Raw genomic sequence first — 20181 nt, forward strand, 5'->3', positions numbered from 1 at the left:
ACGCTGCCTGCAAGTGAAGAACGAGCTTGCCAAGGTGCGCAGGAAGGCGGATGCTGCCCACTGGCACTTGGGCCTCTATAGGAACATGGCCGCCGACCTGCACCGAGAATGGCAGCAAATCGCCTCCTTGCATGAGCGGGAGCGCCTCCTGGTGGAGAAGAGGAGTGAGGAGAGCCAGAAGGCTGTCCTGTGGGCAGAGAGGGAGTTCCAAAGGCTCCAGGCCCAAAACCATTGCCTCAGGCAGAAGCTGGCCAACTCTGGGCCCAAGGTCCAGCCTGTCTCCGGGGGGCCTCCTGCTCCTGCTCCTGCTGTTCCGGGCACAGCCTCCAAATACCCTCAAGGGCCAAAGGCTCCCCTGAAACCCAGGAAGCCCAAGAAGGGAGCAAGGGTGCACTGGCCAGACTCCAAGTTCTCGGGTCCCCTGCAGGTCTGATTCCCTTGCCCAGCAGCCACCAACACTCACAACCAGAGCACAAAAGCTCCTGTGCTTACCCCTTCAGCCATACCCATGGCTCCTTTGACTTGAGATCCACCCCATCCTTTAGCCTGATGCTCCAGAATATTTTTCAGTGTTCAGCGTAACACAAATAAAAATAAAAATATCCAATGGCTGAGACTACTGCTACTGAGAATGGATTTGATTAAGGGATTCTATGCCAAGCAAGGGACGGTTTGAAGTGTCTTGTATCGATCCCTTAATCGTCCCAATAACCCAGTGTGTCATGTCTGACTGAGGTTCAGACAGGGGAAACAACTTGCCCCAAGGTCACACAGCTAGTGAATTTCAGAGCTCCCGTTCCAAACCAGGGTTGTCTAATGATCACCTGCTGTGCCAATAACTTCTACTACTATGCCTACTACTGTTCTTCTTCTTCTTCTTCTTCTTCTTCTTCTTCTTCTTCTTCTTCTTCTTCTTCTTCTTCTTCTTCTTCTTCTTCTTCTTCTTCTTCTTCTTCTTTCTTCTTTCTTCTTTCTTCTTTCTTCTTTCTTCTTTCTTCTTTCTTCTTTCTTCTTTCTTCTTTCTTCTTTCTTCTTTCTTCTTTCTTCTTTCTTCTTTCTTCTTTCTTCTTTCTTCTTTCTTCTTTCTTCTTTCTTCTTTCTTCTTTCTTCTTTCTTCCTTCTTCCTTCTTCCTTCTTCTTCTTCTTCTTCTTCTTCTTCTTCTTCTTCTTCTTCTTCTTCTTCTTCTTCTTGACAGAAAGGGTGACGGCGCACACATACACACACACACACACAAAGGAACACACACACATGCAGGCGGGGGAGGGGCCGAGTTAGAGAGATTCCTCGACAGGCTTGGGACTCAAGTGCTGAACCAGACGCTGGTCTGGATTTCCCAGATCACGTGATCAGCCCTGAACCGAAATCAGGAGCCAGACACTGAACTGACAGGCACCCTTGGGCAAGGAACTTCTAGGCAAGCTGCTGAAGGATCCCAGAAGGGCTTGGTAAAATGTTCCCCTCGTTCACGTCCTAGGATGTGATGATTCTATGCAAAGATAATAGTGCATATAATATAATCTAACATAATATATAATAATAGAAGGATGCAGAGATTATAGTGGTGGCTAGCTGAGGTCAAGTCCCAGCCAAGTAGGGAGGGCAGCCTTTAAGGGTCTCCAACGATTCCCATCTTGGGTACACATCGTTTTGTGTTCCATAGTCCACCTCTTGCTTCGAGTCAGAACTACTGACTCCCTTGTAAAGGACAGAATGTGGCCAAAGTGATAGGATGTCCCTTCGGAGGTGAGTTTACAAAGAGACTGGTCTCCTCTTGGGCTTGCCCGCCCTCCGTCCCTCCCTCCCTCATCTGTTCCCAGGGAAGCCAGCTGCTCCTTGGGAGCTTTATGCTGGAGAGGCCCATGGGGCAAGGAATGACTCTTTCTTGCTTCCAGCAATGGAGGGCCTCTGGCTGCTCACAGCCAGCTGAGTGAGCTCAAAAGCAGACTTACCCCCAACAAGCCCGCAGATGACTGAAGATCCAGAGGCCCTCTGGACTGCAGCCTTGTGAGAGATCCTGAGCCACAGGGACCTGGCTAGTTGCACCTGGATGGCTGGCCCACAGAAACCATATCAGGTTATGAATGTTGTTTTAGGCCCATTGGTTCGGGGAAAACCTTCAAGAAAGACAGGAGTGGGAAGCCAAATGTTTGGCTTCTGACCCACCCCCCGTCTCCTGGGGTTGAAATTCCAGGGAAATCAAGAGATGGTAGAAACGCCTGAGAGATGAGGGTAAACAATGGAAGAGAGAGGACATCTATTCTGATCGCCATGGATCTCTCTGAGAGGACATCCTCCCACTTGATCCTCCTGTGTCGAAGGGTGGCAAATGCAGGGGGAGACACCTGGCAGTGTGGTCCAAGTCGGCTGAGAGCACTCGACCCAGCCCCACAGAGCCTCCTAGAAGGCAGAGAACGAGCCCGGAAGTTCCCTGGGGCCCCTAGAGAAGGCCCCGAGAGAATGAGATGAGTTGAAAGCCTGGGACCTGGTCGTTGGACTTCTAGACTGGAGGGGAGATGGCCTGTGGAAGGGCCACTGCCCGCAACCCTTGTTGGACCAGACCCCTCCTGTCTGCTTTGGGAGACTGGGGGTGAATATGAGAATGAATTCATGTAGAAGAGATGGTGTTCTGATGCTTGGTTTCAACTTCTTGAAATCCTTTCAACTTCTTGAAATCGTTGACATTCCTTTTCTCCTTGTCCCCAGGACCACCATGAATGGGAAGGGGCCTTCAAAGAAGCAAGATGAGAACATCTCTTACAAGGCTGTCCAGTGTCAATATCCAACCACTGCAGTCACTTCTACCCCCTTGGCAGCCCCACTGCTTCCATCAGGACACAGATCCGTTCCTGTACAGGTTTTGGAGCAAACGTAAGTTTGGATTTCTCGCAGAGAAATGCCAAGAGTGCAATGACTGGGGTCCTAGGGTGGTTGCAAGTCTAGTTTTCAGAGAAACTGTGTGGAGGGTTGGGTCACTATACTGTGCACCCGAAAAGCATATTCTACTGCTTGTTCCCTGGAATTTAACTCCAGGCCTTGAAAAAGAAAAGCAACTGTGAACTGTTTTCAAGAGGGAGCTCTATCATCTTCCATTCCCAACAGCGATGCAGGAGCGATCCAGTCGTTCCACATCCTGCCTTGCATTGGGGAGTGGGGTCTCTCTCTCCCTCTCGGGTGCATTTGGTTTGCATCATGGTGATAGGAGTGCAGTGAGAGCTCATTGGAGTTTGAATTTGAATTGCCCCGATGGTAACTTTTTATGGGATTTCCATCTGTATACTCTTTGTTAAAGGGTTTCGGTCTTTTGACAATTTTTTTTGTTTTTGTTCTTTTCAGACTGGATGGCTTGCTTCTTTGGGGGTCCACTTTTGAGGTTCTCTCCTTCCGACAGGAGTCCTTTATCAGGTATGTGGTTTGCACCTATTTTCTCCCAGTTTGTAGCTTCCCTTTTGGGTCTTCTTCACAAAGTGTTTCACACATGACAGACTTCCAATTCTGATTGTTGGATCATGTCTAATGAATCAACTCTTCTTGAACGGAACATGATTTGATGTCCAGTCGGAGGATTCTTTACCTAGCTGTCCATTCTGGACATTTTTTTCCCTAGAAGATTTATCATTTTACATAGAAGGCGGTGATTAATTTTGAGTTAATTTAACAAAATTTTTTTTCTTTTTGAGAGAGTGAGCATGCGCATGAGTGGGGCGTGGGGTGGAGGGAGAAGCGAAAAGAGCGTCCTTAAGCAGACTCCCCAGTGAGCTTGGAGCCTGATTTTGTCCCGGGACCCTGAGAGCATGACAAGAGCCGAAATTAAGAGCTGGCTGCCTCAGCGACTGAGTCACCCAGGCGCCACGAGTTCAGTTTTGTACAGAGGATGAGACTTCGATTGTGGTCCTCATCCTCCTCGTCCTCCACCTCCACCTCCTCCTCCTCTCTGCCCCTCCCTCTTCTTCTTCTCCTTCTTCTTCTTTGTCTCTGGAAGTCCACTTGCTCTAGCACCATTTCTTCAAAACGCTGTCACTCCTCCATTGAATTGCTTTTCCCCTTTGTCAGAATCCCATTGACATGTTGGTGGTTGGTCTCCTTCTGGGTTTGATCCTGTTCCACTTATCTATCTTTATACTGTTCCATTTGTCTATCCCTTTACCAACACCACACATTTTTGATTACTATAGCTGTAGATCTTGAAACTGGGTGGAAGGATTCCTTTGGTTTTCTTCTTTAGTTTTATTTTCTCATCTTTTTCTAGGTTCTGACGTGGAGAGCTTATTGTTTTGAGACTGGGAGAGACAGAGAGAGAGAGAGAGAGAGAAAGACAGGGAAGGGGTACAGAGAGAGAGAGAGAGAGAGACGGATTATTAAGCAGCCTCCATGCCCAGCAGCAGCACAATGCAGGTTCAGTCTCACAACCCCGAGTTTGATCATGACCCGAGTCAAAATCAAGAGTTGGACTAACTGACTGAGCCTCCCAGACGCTCCTCTTCCTTTCTAACATAGGCAGTGATTGCTCTACATGGTGCTGTCCATTGATTGTGCTGTGTCCCACACATTTTCATATGTTGTATGTTCATTTTCCTTCACTTCAATGCATTGAGATTTGATCTTTGATCTTTGATCATCTAGAAGGTTACTTTCTCAGTGTTTGGATATTTGTTAGTTTTCTCCTTTGGATACCTAGTTTGCTTTTAAGTATTTTTTTTAATGTTGAAATTGTACTTCCGAGAAATTGATCGATAGGGTTGTCTTTGTTTCAGGTGTACAATATAGCGATTCCCCTCCCCTACCCCACCTGCTGTCAGCTCCGGTTGCAGGCAGGGATGTGCTTTGGAGACTCAGGTGCACCTCCCCCACCCCTCCTCCCTTCAGCTCCTGTTGCCAGGCACTGGTTTGCGTTGGAGACGGAACCCTCGTAGGGGTTCCAAGCACTTCCTAGTGGCCCAGAAGACACTGGTGATCGGAGACCAAGCCACAAGGCTCTTTGGAGCCAGCTGGGGGCCATCCAAATGCCTCCCCACACAGTTCTGGAGCCGCTGTGGGCTGTCCTGGAGCAGCTGTGGGCTGCTGGGTTGGTGATATCCGAACGTTGGCCACATGTGCCACGAGTCTCTGGGTTTCACTGGGAGATCCTGGTGTGCACTGCAGTGGTGGTGTTCCTGGGAAAGAGTGCACTCAGCTTCCGAAGAAGAAAGTGGCAGTGTGCCCAGAACGAGGATGTGTCTGGAAAAGGCATGGAGAAGACCGAACCGGACGCACAAGCCCGTGGAGCTGTCGCATCATCCGAGCCGAAGGCCAGTCCTCTCCCGTTCCAGCTACTTGCTCTGGCTGCCCTGAATCAAGATGCCGGGTATTGGTCAGTGGGAAACACCACGCAACTGCGGAAGGGAGTTCGGGAAAGGCTGTTGAAGAGCCCTCACCAGCTGCCTCATGAAAATCCCATCTGTGGAGCAGCCCAGGAAGATGGAGAAGCCCTGGTGAGGAAAACACCAGAAGGCTTCAAGGACAGCCGTGATCTGCAGGCAAGTGCAGACCCGCTGGTTCAGGAGATTGGCAGCTGTGGACAGAGAGTGCAGGACGAGGCAGGGCAGGCAGGCAGGCCAGAGCTTCCTGAAGGAGGAGTGCGGCGGCAGGCCAGCGCTGAGGGCCAGAGCCAACAGCACACCCTCAGCCAGATCCTCCTGAAGGGGATGCATGTGCTAGAGCTGCTTGGAGATCATCTGGAAGGTGGGGGCTCAAGGAGGCAGGTGGAGACTGGCTCTTCCTCCCCTGACCACGTGCCCTCAGGCGCGAGACCCGTGAACCAATTGAAGCCGTCCAGGGCACTGAAGAAGGCACGTCAGAGGAAAGAAGAGCTCCCAAGAAACCCAACAAGCCACCAAGCTGAGCAAGGACCTGTTCACCTTCGGAACACCCTCCTGGACGGTGAGATTCCGACGTTGTGCCTGAAGCTTGAGGCAGAGCCGAAGCTGTGCGAAGAGCACCTCAGACACCTGGAGAGGAAGATGATGGAGGAGAAGGCACGCTGCCTGCAAGTGAAGAACGAGCTTGCCAAGGTGCGCAGGAAGGCGGATGCTGCCCACTGGCACTTGGGCCTCTATAGGAACATGGCCGCCGACCTGCACCGAGAATGGCAGCAAATCGCCTCCTTGCATGAGCGGGAGCGCCTCCTGGTGGAGAAGAGGAGTGAGGAGAGCCAGAAGGCTGTCCTGTGGGCAGAGAGGGAGTTCCAAAGGCTCCAGGCCCAAAACCATTGCCTCAGGCAGAAGCTGGCCAACTCTGGGCCCAAGGTCCAGCCTGTCTCCGGGGGGCCTCCTGCTCCTGCTCCTGCTGTTCCGGGCACAGCCTCCAAATACCCTCAAGGGCCAAAGGCTCCCCTGAAACCCAGGAAGCCCAAGAAGGGAGCAAGGGTGCACTGGCCAGACTCCAAGTTCTCGGGTCCCCTGCAGGTCTGATTCCCTTGCCCAGCAGCCACCAACACTCACAACCAGAGCACAAAAGCTCCTGTGCTTACCCCTTCAGCCATACCCATGGCTCCTTTGACTTGAGATCCACCCCATCCTTTAGCCTGATGCTCCATATTCCCTGGAGCCCTATGAGTGTGAGAGAATATTTTTCAGTGTTCAGCGTAACACAAATAAAAATAAAAATATCCAATGGCTGAGACTACTGCTACTGAGAATGGATTTGATTAAGGGATTCTATGCCAAGCAAGGGACGGTTTGAAGTGTCTTGTATCGATCCCTTAATCGTCCCAATAACCCAGTGTGTCATGTCTGACTGAGGTTCAGACAGGGGAAACAACTTGCCCCAAGGTCACACAGCTAGTGAATTTCAGAGCTCCCGTTCCAAACCAGGGTTGTCTAATGATCACCTGCTGTGCCAATAACTTCTACTACTATGCCTACTACTGTTCTTCTTCTTCTTCTTCTTCTTCTTCTTCTTCTTCTTCTTCTTCTTCTTCTTCTTCTTTCTTCTTTCTTCTTTCTTCTTTCTTCTTTCTTCTTTCTTCTTTCTTCTTTCTTCTTCTTCTTCTTCTTTCTTCTTTCTTCTTTCTTCTTTCTTCTTTCTTCTTTCTTCTTTCTTCCTTCTTCCTTCTTCCTTCTTCTTCTTCTTCTTCTTCTTCTTCTTCTTCTTCTTCTTCTTCTTCTTCTTGACAGAAAGGGTGACGGCGCACACATACACACACACACACACAAAGGAACACACACACATGCAGGCGGGGGAGGGGCCGAGTTAGAGAGATTCCTCGACAGGCTTGGGACTCAAGTGCTGAACCAGACGCTGGTCTGGATTTCCCAGATCACGTGATCAGCCCTGAACCGAAATCAGGAGCCAGACACTGAACTGACAGGCACCCTTGGGCAAGGAACTTCTAGGCAAGCTGCTGAAGGATCCCAGAAGGGCTTGGTAAAATGTTCCCCTCGTTCACGTCCTAGGATGTGATGATTCTATGCAAAGATAATAGTGCATATAATATAATCTAACATAATATATAATAATAGAAGGATGCAGAGATTATAGTGGTGGCTAGCTGAGGTCAAGTCCCAGCCAAGTAGGGAGGGCAGCCTTTAAGGGTCTCCAACGATTCCCATCTTGGGTACACATCGTTTTGTGTTCCATAGTCCACCTCTTGCTTCGAGTCAGAACTACTGACTCCCTTGTAAAGGACAGAATGTGGCCAAAGTGATAGGATGTCCCTTCGGAGGTGAGTTTACAAAGAGACTGGTCTCCTCTTGGGCTTGCCCGCCCTCCGTCCCTCCCTCCCTCATCTGTTCCCAGGGAAGCCAGCTGCTCCTTGGGAGCTTTATGCTGGAGAGGCCCATGGGGCAAGGAATGACTCTTTCTTGCTTCCAGCAATGGAGGGCCTCTGGCTGCTCACAGCCAGCTGAGTGAGCTCAAAAGCAGACTTACCCCCAACAAGCCCGCAGATGACTGAAGATCCAGAGGCCCTCTGGACTGCAGCCTTGTGAGAGATCCTGAGCCACAGGGACCTGGCTAGTTGCACCTGGATGGCTGGCCCACAGAAACCATATCAGGTTATGAATGTTGTTTTAGGCCCATTGGTTCGGGGAAAACCTTCAAGAAAGACAGGAGTGGGAAGCCAAATGTTTGGCTTCTGACCCACCCCCCGTCTCCTGGGGTTGAAATTCCAGGGAAATCAAGAGATGGTAGAAACGCCTGAGAGATGAGGGTAAACAATGGAAGAGAGAGGACATCTATTCTGATCGCCATGGATCTCTCTGAGAGGACATCCTCCCACTTGATCCTCCTGTGTCGAAGGGTGGCAAATGCAGGGGGAGACACCTGGCAGTGTGGTCCAAGTCGGCTGAGAGCACTCGACCCAGCCCCACAGAGCCTCCTAGAAGGCAGAGAACGAGCCCGGAAGTTCCCTGGGGCCCCTAGAGAAGGCCCCGAGAGAATGAGATGAGTTGAAAGCCTGGGACCTGGTCGTTGGACTTCTAGACTGGAGGGGAGATGGCCTGTGGAAGGGCCACTGCCCGCAACCCTTGTTGGACCAGACCCCTCCTGTCTGCTTTGGGAGACTGGGGGTGAATATGAGAATGAATTCATGTAGAAGAGATGGTGTTCTGATGCTTGGTTTCAACTTCTTGAAATCCTTTCAACTTCTTGAAATCGTTGACATTCCTTTTCTCCTTGTCCCCAGGACCACCATGAATGGGAAGGGGCCTTCAAAGAAGCAAGATGAGAACATCTCTTACAAGGCTGTCCAGTGTCAATATCCAACCACTGCAGTCACTTCTACCCCCTTGGCAGCCCCACTGCTTCCATCAGGACACAGATCCGTTCCTGTACAGGTTTTGGAGCAAACGTAAGTTTGGATTTCTCTCAGAGAAATGCCAAGAGTGCAATGACTGGGGTCCTAGGGTGGTTGCAAGTCTAGTTTTCAGAGAAACTGTGTGGAGGGTTGGGTCACTATACTGTGCACCCGAAAAGCATATTCTACTGCTTGTTCCCTGGAATTTAACTCCAGGCCTTGAAAAAGAAAAGCAACTGTGAACTGTTTTCAAGAGGGAGCTCTATCATCTTCCATTCCCAACAGCGATGCAGGAGCGATCCAGTCGTTCCACATCCTGCCTTGCATTGGGGAGTGGGGTCTCTCTCTCCCTCTCGGGTGCATTTGGTTTGCATCATGGTGATAGGAGTGCAGTGAGAGCTCATTGGAGTTTGAATTTGAATTGCCCCGATGGTAACTTTTTATGGGATTTCCATCTGTATACTCTTTGTTAAAGGGTTTCGGTCTTTTGACAATTTTTTTTGTTTTTGTTCTTTTCAGACTGGATGGCTTGCTTCTTTGGGGGTCCACTTTTGAGGTTCTCTCCTTCCGACAGGAGTCCTTTATCAGGTATGTGGTTTGCACCTATTTTCTCCCAGTTTGTAGCTTCCCTTTTGGGTCTTCTTCACAAAGTGTTTCACACATGACAGACTTCCAATTCTGATTGTTGGATCATGTCTAATGAATCAACTCTTCTTGAACGGAACATGATTTGATGTCCAGTCGGAGGATTCTTTACCTAGCTGTCCATTCTGGACATTTTTTTCCCTAGAAGATTTATCATTTTACATAGAAGGCGGTGATTAATTTTGAGTTAATTTAACAAAATTTTTTTTCTTTTTGAGAGAGTGAGCATGCGCATGAGTGGGGCGTGGGGTGGAGGGAGAAGCGAAAAGAGCGTCCTTAAGCAGACTCCCCAGTGAGCTTGGAGCCTGATTTTGTCCCGGGACCCTGAGAGCATGACAAGAGCCGAAATTAAGAGCTGGCTGCCTCAGCGACTGAGTCACCCAGGCGCCACGAGTTCAGTTTTGTACAGAGGATGAGACTTCGATTGTGGTCCTCATCCTCCTCGTCCTCCACCTCCACCTCCTCCTCCTCTCTGCCCCTCCCTCTTCTTCTTCTCCTTCTTCTTCTTTGTCTCTGGAAGTCCACTTGCTCTAGCACCATTTCTTCAAAACGCTGTCACTCCTCCATTGAATTGCTTTTCCCCTTTGTCAGAATCCCATTGACATGTTGGTGGTTGGTCTCCTTCTGGGTTTGATCCTGTTCCACTTATCTATCTTTATACTGTTCCATTTGTCTATCCCTTTACCAACACCACACATTTTTGATTACTATAGCTGTAGATCTTGAAACTGGGTGGAAGGATTCCTTTGGTTTTCTTCTTTAGTTTTATTTTCTCATCTTTTTCTAGGTTCTGACGTGGAGAGCTTATTGTTTTGAGACTGGGAGAGACAGAGAGAGAGAGAGAGAGAGAAAGACAGGGAAGGGGTACAGAGAGAGAGAGAGAGAGAGACGGATTATTAAGCAGCCTCCATGCCCAGCAGCAGCACAATGCAGGTTCAGTCTCACAACCCCGAGTTTGATCATGACCCGAGTCAAAATCAAGAGTTGGACTAACTGACTGAGCCTCCCAGACGCTCCTCTTCCTTTCTAACATAGGCAGTGATTGCTCTACATGGTGCTGTCCATTGATTGTGCTGTGTCCCACACATTTTCATATGTTGTATGTTCATTTTCCTTCACTTCAATGCATTGAGATTTGATCTTTGATCTTTGATCATCTAGAAGGTTACTTTCTCAGTGTTTGGATATTTGTTAGTTTTCTCCTTTGGATACCTAGTTTGCTTTTAAGTATTTTTTTTAATGTTGAAATTGTACTTCCGAGAAATTGATCGATAGGGTTGTCTTTGTTTCAGGTGTACAATATAGCGATTCCCCTCCCCTACCCCACCTGCTGTCAGCTCCGGTTGCAGGCAGGGATGTGCTTTGGAGACTCAGGTGCACCTCCCCCACCCCTCCTCCCTTCAGCTCCTGTTGCCAGGCACTGGTTTGCGTTGGAGACGGAACCCTCGTAGGGGTTCCAAGCACTTCCTAGTGGCCCAGAAGACACTGGTGATCGGAGACCAAGCCACAAGGCTCTTTGGAGCCAGCTGGGGGCCATCCAAATGCCTCCCCACACAGTTCTGGAGCCGCTGTGGGCTGTCCTGGAGCAGCTGTGGGCTGCTGGGTTGGTGATATCCGAACGTTGGCCACATGTGCCACGAGTCTCTGGGTTTCGCTGGGAGAACCTGGTGTGCACTGCAGTGGTGGTGTTCCTGGGAAAGAGTGCACTCAGCTTCCGAAGAAGAAAGTGGCAGTGTGCCCAGAACGAGGATGTGTCTGGAAAAGGCATGGAGAAGACCGAACCGGACGCACAAGCCCGTGGAGCTGTCGCATCATCCGAGCCGAAGGCCAGTCCTCTCCCGTTCCAGCTACTTGCTCTGGCTGCCCTGAATCAAGATGCCGGGTATTGGTCAGTGGGAAACACCACGCAACTGCGGAAGGGAGTTCGGGAAAGGCTGTTGAAGAGCCCTCACCAGCTGCCTCATGAAAATCCCATCTGTGGAGCAGCCCAGGAAGATGGAGAAGCCCTGGTGAGGAAAACACCAGAAGGCTTCAAGGACAGCCGTGATCTGCAGGCAAGTGCAGACCCGCTGGTTCAGGAGATTGGCAGCTGTGGACAGAGAGTGCAGGACGAGGCAGGGCAGGCAGGCAGGCCAGAGCTTCCTGAAGGAGGAGTGCGGCGGCAGGCCAGCGCTGAGGGCCAGAGCCAACAGCACACCCTCAGCCAGATCCTCCTGAAGGGGATGCATGTGCTAGAGCTGCTTGGAGATCATCTGGAAGGTGGGGGCTCAAGGAGGCAGGTGGAGACTGGCTCTTCCTCCCCTGACCACGTGCCCTCAGGCGCGAGACCCGTGAACCAATTGAAGCCGTCCAGGGCACTGAAGAAGGCACGTCAGAGGAAAGAAGAGCTCCCAAGAAACCCAACAAGCCACCAAGCTGAGCAAGGACCTGTTCACCTTCGGAACACCCTCCTGGACGGTGAGATTCCGACGTTGTGCCTGAAGCTTGAGGCAGAGCCGAAGCTGTGCGAAGAGCACCTCAGACACCTGGAGAGGAAGATGATGGAGGAGAAGGCACGCTGCCTGCAAGTGAAGAACGAGCTTGCCAAGGTGCGCAGGAAGGCGGATGCTGCCCACTGGCACTTGGGCCTCTATAGGAACATGGCCGCCGACCTGCACCGAGAATGGCAGCAAATCGCCTCCTTGCATGAGCGGGAGCGCCTCCTGGTGGAGAAGAGGAGTGAGGAGAGCCAGAAGGCTGTCCTGTGGGCAGAGAGGGAGTTCCAAAGGCTCCAGGCCCAAAACCATTGCCTCAGGCAGAAGCTGGCCAACTCTGGGCCCAAGGTCCAGCCTGTCTCCGGGGGGCCTCCTGCTCCTGCTCCTGCTGTTCCGGGCACAGCCTCCAAATACCCTCAAGGGCCAAAGGCTCCCCTGAAACCCAGGAAGCCCAAGAAGGGAGCAAGGGTGCACTGGCCAGACTCCAAGTTCTCGGGTCCCCTGCAGGTCTGATTCCCTTGCCCAGCAGCCACCAACACTCACAACCAGAGCACAAAAGCTCCTGTGCTTACCCCTTCAGCCATACCCTGGCTCCTTTGACTTGAGATCCACCCCATCCTTTAGCCTGATGCTCCATATTCCCTGGAGCCCTATGAGTGTGAGAGAATATTTTTCAGTGTTCAGCGTAACACAAATAAAAATAAAAATATCCAATGGCTGAGACTACTGCTACTGAGAATGGATTTGATTAAGGGATTCTATGCCAAGCAAGGGACGGTTTGAAGTGTCTTGTATCGATCCCTTAATCGTCCCAATAACCCAGTGTGTCATGTCTGACTGAGGTTCAGACAGGGGAAACAACTTGCCCCAAGGTCACACAGCTAGTGAATTTCAGAGCTCCCGTTCCAAACCAGGGTTGTCTAATGATCACCTGCTGTGCCAATAACTTCTACTACTATGCCTACTACTGTTCTTCTTCTTCTTCTTCTTCTTCTTCTTCTTCTTCTTCTTCTTCTTCTTCTTCTTCTTCTTCTTTCTTCTTTCTTCTTTCTTCTTTCTTCTTTCTTCTTTCTTCTTTCTTCTTTCTTCTTTCTTCTTTCTTCCTTCTTCTTCTTCTTCTTCTTCTTCTTCTTCTTCTTCTTCTTCTTGACAGAAAGGGTGACGGCGCACACATACACACACACACACACAAAGGAACACACACACATGCAGGCGGGGGAGGGGCCGAGTTAGAGAGATTCCTCGACAGGCTTGGGACTCAAGTGCTGAACCAGACGCTGGTCTGGATTTCCCAGATCACGTGATCAGCCCTGAACCGAAATCAGGAGCCAGACACTGAACTGACAGGCACCCTTGGGCAAGGAACTTCTAGGCAAGCTGCTGAAGGATCCCAGAAGGGCTTGGTAAAATGTTCCCCTCGTTCACGTCCTAGGATGTGATGATTCTATGCAAAGATAATAGTGCATATAATATAATCTAACATAATATATAATAATAGAAGGATGCAGAGATTATAGTGGTGGCTAGCTGAGGTCAAGTCCCAGCCAAGTAGGGAGGGCAGCCTTTAAGGGTCTCCAACGATTCCCATCTTGGGTACACATCGTTTTGTGTTCCATAGTCCACCTCTTGCTTCGAGTCAGAACTACTGACTCCCTTGTAAAGGACAGAATGTGGCCAAAGTGATAGGATGTCCCTTCGGAGGTGAGTTTACAAAGAGACTGGTCTCCTCTTGGGCTTGCCCGCCCTCCGTCCCTCCCTCCCTCATCTGTTCCCAGGGAAGCCAGCTGCTCCTTGGGAGCTTTATGCTGGAGAGGCCCATGGGGCAAGGAATGACTCTTTCTTGCTTCCAGCAATGGAGGGCCTCTGGCTGCTCACAGCCAGCTGAGTGAGCTCAAAAGCAGACTTACCCCCAACAAGCCCGCAGATGACTGAAGATCCAGAGGCCCTCTGGACTGCAGCCTTGTGAGAGATCCTGAGCCACAGGGACCTGGCTAGTTGCACCTGGATGGCTGGCCCACAGAAACCATATCAGGTTATGAATGTTGTTTTAGGCCCATTGGTTCGGGGAAAACCTTCAAGAAAGACAGGAGTGGGAAGCCAAATGTTTGGCTTCTGACCCACCCCCCGTCTCCTGGGGTTGAAATTCCAGGGAAATCAAGAGATGGTAGAAACGCCTGAGAGATGAGGGTAAACAATGGAAGAGAGAGGACATCTATTCTGATCGCCATGGATCTCTCTGAGAGGACATCCTCCCACTTGATCCTCCTGTGTCGAAGGGTGGCAAATGCAGGGGGAGACACCTGGCAGTGTGGTCCAAGTCGGCTGAGAGCACTCGACCCAGCCCCACAGAGCCTCCTAGAAGGCAGAGAACGAGCCCGGAAGTTCCCTGGGGCCCCTAGAGAAGGCCCCGAGAGAAGGAGATGAGTTGAAAGCCTGGGACCTGGTCGTTGGACTTCTAGACTGGAGGGGAGATGGCCTGTGGAAGGGCCACTGCCCGCAACCCTTGTTGGACCAGACCCCTCCTGTCTGCTTTGGGAGACTGGGGGTGAATATGAGAATGAATTCATGTAGAAGAGATGGTGTTCTGATGCTTGGTTTCAACTTCTTGAAATCCTTTCAACTTCTTGAAATCGTTGACATTCCTTTTCTCCTTGTCCCCAGGACCACCATGAATGGGAAGGGGCCTTCAAAGAAGCAAGATGAGAACATCTCTTACAAGGCTGTCCAGTGTCAATATCCAACCACTGCAGTCACTTCTACCCCCTTGGCAGCCCCACTGCTTCCATCAGGACACAGATCCGTTCCTGTACAGGTTTTGGAGCAAACGTAAGTTTGGATTTCTCGCAGAGAAATGCCAAGAGTGCAATGACTGGGGTCCTAGGGTGGTTGCAAGTCTAGATTTCAGAGAAACTGTGTGGAGGGTTGGGTCACTATCCTGTGCACCCGAAAAGCATATTCTACTGCTTGTTCCCTGGAATTTAACTCCAGGCCTTGAAAAAGAAAAGCAACTGTGAACTGTTTTCAAGAGGGAGCTCTATCATCTTCCATTCCCAACAGCGATGCAGGAGCGATCCAGTCGTTCCACATCCTGCCTTGCATTGGGGAGTGGGGTCTCTCTCTCCCTCTCGGGTGCATTTGGTTTGCATCATGGTGATAGGAGTGCAGTGAGAGCTCATTGGAGTTTGAATTTGAATTGCCCCGATGGTAACTTTTTATGGGATTTCCATCTGTATACTCTTTGTTAAAGGGTTTCGGTCTTTTGACAATTTTTTTTGTTTTTGTTCTTTTCAGACTGGATGGCTTGCTTCTTTGGGGGTCCACTTTTGAGGTTCTCTCCTTCCGACAGGAGTCCTTTATCAGGTATGTGGTTTGCACCTATTTTCTCCCAGTTTGTAGCTTCCCTTTTGGGTCTTCTTCACAAAGTGTTTCACACATGACAGACTTCCAATTCTGATTGTTGGATCATGTCTAATGAATCAACTCTTCTTGAACGGAACATGATTTGATGTCCAGTCGGAGGATTCTTTACCTAGCTGTCCATTCTGGACATTTTTTTCCCTAGAAGATTTATCATTTTACATAGAAGGCGGTGATTAATTTTGAGTTAATTTAACAAAATTTTTTTTCTTTTTGAGAGAGTGAGCATGCGCATGAGTGGGGCGTGGGGTGGAGGGAGAAGCGAAAAGAGCGTCCTTAAGCAGACTCCCCAGTGAGCTTGGAGCCTGATTTTGTCCCGGGACCCTGAGAGCATGACAAGAGCCGAAATTAAGAGCTGGCTGCCTCAGCGACTGAGTCACCCAGGCGCCACGAGTTCAGTTTTGTACAGAGGATGAGACTTCGATTGTGGTCCTCATCCTCCTCGTCCTCCACCTCCACCTCCTCCTCCTCTCTGCCCCTCCCTCTTCTTCTTCTCCTTCTTCTTCTTTGTCTCTGGAAGTCCACTTGCTCTAGCACCATTTCTTCAAAACGCTGTCACTCCTCCATTGAATTGCTTTTCCCCTTTGTCAGAATCCCATTGACATGTTGGTGGTTGGTCTCCTTCTGGGTTTGATCCTGTTCCACTTATCTATCTTTATACTGTTCCATTTGTCTATCCCTTTACCAACACCACACATTTTTGATTACTATAGCTGTAGATCTTGAAACTGGGTGGAAGGATTCCTTTGGTTTTCTTCTTTAGTTTTATTTTCTCATCTTTTTCTAGGTTCTGACGTGGAGAGCTTATTGTTTTGAGACTGGGAGAGACAGAGAGAGAGAGAGAGAGAGAAAGACAGGGAAGGGGTACAGAGAGAGAGAGAGAGAGAGACGGATTATTAAGCAGCCTCCATGCCCAGCAGCAGCACAATGCAGGTTCAGTCTCACAACCCCGAGTTTGATCATGACCCGAGTCAAAATCAAGAGTTGGACTAACTGACTGAGCCTCCCAGACGCTCCTCTTCCTTTCTAACATAGGCAGTGATTGCTCTACATGGTGCTGTCCATTGATTGTGCTGTGTCCCACACATTTTCATATGTTGTATGTTCATTTTCCTTCACTTCAATGCATTGAGATTTGATCTTTGATCTTTGATCATCTAGAAGGTTACTTTCTCAGTGTTTGGATATTTGTTAGTTTTCTCCTTTGGATACCTAGTTTGCTTTTAAGTATTTTTTTTAATGTTGAAATTGTACTTCCGAGAAATTGATCGATAGGGTTGTCTTTGTTTCAGGTGTACAATATAGCGATTCCCCTCCCCTACCCCACCTGCTGTCAGCTCCGGTTGCAGGCAGGGATGTGCTTTGGAGACTCAGGTGCACCTCCCCCACCCCTCCTCCCTTCAGCTCCTGTTGCCAGGCACTGGTTTGCGTTGGAGACGGAACCCTCGTAGGGGTTCCAAGCACTTCCTAGTGGCCCAGAAGACACTGGTGATCGGAGACCAAGCCACAAGGCTCTTTGGAGCCAGCTGGGGGCCATCCAAATGCCTCCCCACACAGTTCTGGAGCCGCTGTGGGCTGTCCTGGAGCAGCTGTGGGCTGCTGGGTTGGTGATATCCGAACGTTGGCCACATGTGCCACGAGTCTCTGGGTTTCGCTGGGAGATCCTGGTGTGCACTGCAGTGGTGGTGTTCCTGGGAAAGAGTGCACTCAGCTTCCGAAGAAGAAAGTGGCAGTGTGCCCAGAACGAGGATGTGTCTGGAAAAGGCATGGAGAAGACCGAACCGGACGCACAAGCCCGTGGAGCTGTCGCATCATCCGAGCCGAAGGCCAGTCCTCTCCCGTTCCAGCTACTTGCTCTGGCTGCCCTGAATCAAGATGCCGGGTATTGGTCAGTGGGAAACACCACGCAACTGCGGAAGGGAGTTCGGGAAAGGCTGTTGAAGAGCCCTCACCAGCTGCCTCATGAAAATCCCATCTGTGGAGCAGCCCAGGAAGATGGAGAAGCCCTGGTGAGGAAAACACCAGAAGGCTTCAAGGACAGCCGTGATCTGCAGGCAAGTGCAGACCCGCTGGTTCAGGAGATTGGCAGCTGTGGACAGAGAGTGCAGGACGAGGCAGGGCAGGCAGGCAGGCCAGAGCTTCCTGAAGGAGGAGTGCGGCGGCAGGCCAGCGCTGAGGGCCAGAGCCAACAGCACACCCTCAGCCAGATCCTCCTGAAGGGGATGCATGTGCTAGAGCTGCTTGGAGATCATCTGGAAGGTGGGGGCTCAAGGAGGCAGGTGGAGACTGGCTCTTCCTCCCCTGACCACGTGCCCTCAGGCGCGAGACCCGTGAACCAATTGAAGCCGTCCAGGGCACTGAAGAAGGCACGTCAGAGGAAAGAAGAGCTCCCAAGAAACCCAACAAGCCACCAAGCTGAGCAAGGACCTGTTCACCTTCGGAACACCCTCCTGGACGGTGAGATTCCGACGTTGTGCCTGAAGCTTGAGGCAGAGCCGAAGCTGTGCGAAGAGCACCTCAGACACCTGGAGAGGAAGATGATGGAGGAGAAGGCACGCTGCCTGCAAGTGAAGAACGAGCTTGCCAAGGTGCGCAGGAAGGCGGATGCTGCCCACTGGCACTTGGGCCTCTATAGGAACATGGCCGCCGACCTGCACCGAGAATGGCAGCAAATCGCCTCCTTGCATGAGCGGGAGCGCCTCCTGGTGGAGAAGAGGAGTGAGGAGAGCCAGAAGGCTGTCCTGTGGGCAGAGAGGGAGTTCCAAAGGCTCCAGGCCCAAAACCATTGCCTCAGGCAGAAGCTGGCCAACTCTGGGCCCAAGGTCCAGCCTGTCTCCGGGGGGCCTCCTGCTCCTGCTCCTGCTGTTCCGGGCACAGCCTCCAAATACCCTCAAGGGCCAAAGGCTCCCCTGAAACCCAGGAAGCCCAAGAAGGGAGCAAGGGTGCACTGGCCAGACTCCAAGTTCTCGGGTCCCCTGCAGGTCTGATTCCCTTGCCCAGCAGCCACCAACACTCACAACCAGAGCACAAAAGCTCCTGTGCTTACCCCTTCAGCCATACCGACTTGAGATCCACCCCATCCTTTAGCCTGATGCTCCATATTCCCTGGAGCCCTATGAGTGTGAGAGAATATTTTTCAGTGTTCAGCGTAACACAAATAAAAATAAAAATATCCAATGGCTGAGACTACTGCTACTGAGAATGGATTTGATTAAGGGATTCTATGCCAAGCAAGGGACGGTTTGAAGTGTCTTGTATCGATCCCTTAATCGTCCCAATAACCCAGTGTGTCATGTCTGACTGAGGTTCAGACAGGGGAAACAACTTGCCCCAAGGTCACACAGCTAGTGAATTTCAGAGCTCCCGTTCCAAACCAGGGTTGTCTAATGATCACCTGCTGTGCCAATAACTTCTACTACTATGCCTACTACTGTTCTTCTTCTTCTTCTTCTTCTTCTTCTTCTTCTTCTTCTTCTTCTTCTTCTTCTTTCTTCTTTCTTCTTTCTTCTTTCTTCTTTCTTCTTTCTTCTTTCTTCTTTCTTCTTTCTTCTTTCTTCTTTCTTCTTTCTTCTTTCTTCTTTCTTCCTTCTTCTTCTTCTTCTTCTTCTTCTTCTTCTTCTTCTTCTTCTTCTTCTTCTTCTTCTTCTTCTTCTTCTTGACAGAAAGGGTGACGGCGCACACATACACACACACACACACAAAGGAACACACACACATGCAGGCGGGGGAGGGGCCGAGTTAGAGAGATTCCTCGACAGGCTTGGGACTCAAGTGCTGAACCAGACGCTGGTCTGGATTTCCCAGATCACGTGATCAGCCCTGAACCGAAATCAGGAGCCAGACACTGAACTGACAGGCACCCTTGGGCAAGGAACTTCTAGGCAAGCTGCTGAAGGATCCCAGAAGGGCTTGGTAAAATGTTCCCCTCGTTCACGTCCTAGGATGTGATGATTCTATGCAAAGATAATAGTGCATATAATATAATCTAACATAATATATAATAATAGAAGGATGCAGAGATTATAGTGGTGGCTAGCTGAGGTCAAGTCCCAGCCAAGTAGGGAGGGCAGCCTTTAAGGGTCTCCAACGATTCCCATCTTGGGTACACATCGTTTTGTGTTCCATAGTCCACCTCTTGCTTCGAGTCAGAACTACTGACTCCCTTGTAAAGGACAGAATGTGGCCAAAGTGATAGGATGTCCCTTCGGAGGTGAGTTTACAAAGAGACTGGTCTCCTCTTGGGCTTGCCCGCCCTCCGTCCCTCCCTCCCTCATCTGTTCCCAGGGAAGCCAGCTGCTCCTTGGGAGCTTTATGCTGGAGAGGCCCATGGGGCAAGGAATGACTCTTTCTTGCTTCCAGCAATGGAGGGCCTCTGGCTGCTCACAGCCAGCTGAGTGAGCTCAAAAGCAGACTTACCCCCAACAAGCCCGCAGATGACTGAAGATCCAGAGGCCCTCTGGACTGCAGCCTTGTGAGAGATCCTGAGCCACAGGGACCTGGCTAGTTGCACCTGGATGGCTGGCCCACAGAAACCATATCAGGTTATGAATGTTGTTTTAGGCCCATTGGTTCGGGGAAAACCTTCAAGAAAGACAGGAGTGGGAAGCCAAATGTTTGGCTTCTGACCCACCCCCCGTCTCCTGGGGTTGAAATTCCAGGGAAATCAAGAGATGGTAGAAACGCCTGAGAGATGAGGGTAAACAATGGAAGAGAGAGGACATCTATTCTGATCGCCATGGATCTCTCTGAGAGGACATCCTCCCACTTGATCCTCCTGTGTCGAAGGGTGGCAAATGCAGGGGGAGACACCTGGCAGTGTGGTCCAAGTCGGCTGAGAGCACTCGACCCAGCCCCACAGAGCCTCCTAGAAGGCA

This window comes from Meles meles, chromosome 1 (assembly GCF_922984935.1).
Source record: "Meles meles chromosome 1, mMelMel3.1 paternal haplotype, whole genome shotgun sequence".
Taxonomy (NCBI): Eukaryota; Metazoa; Chordata; class Mammalia; order Carnivora; family Mustelidae; genus Meles; species Meles meles.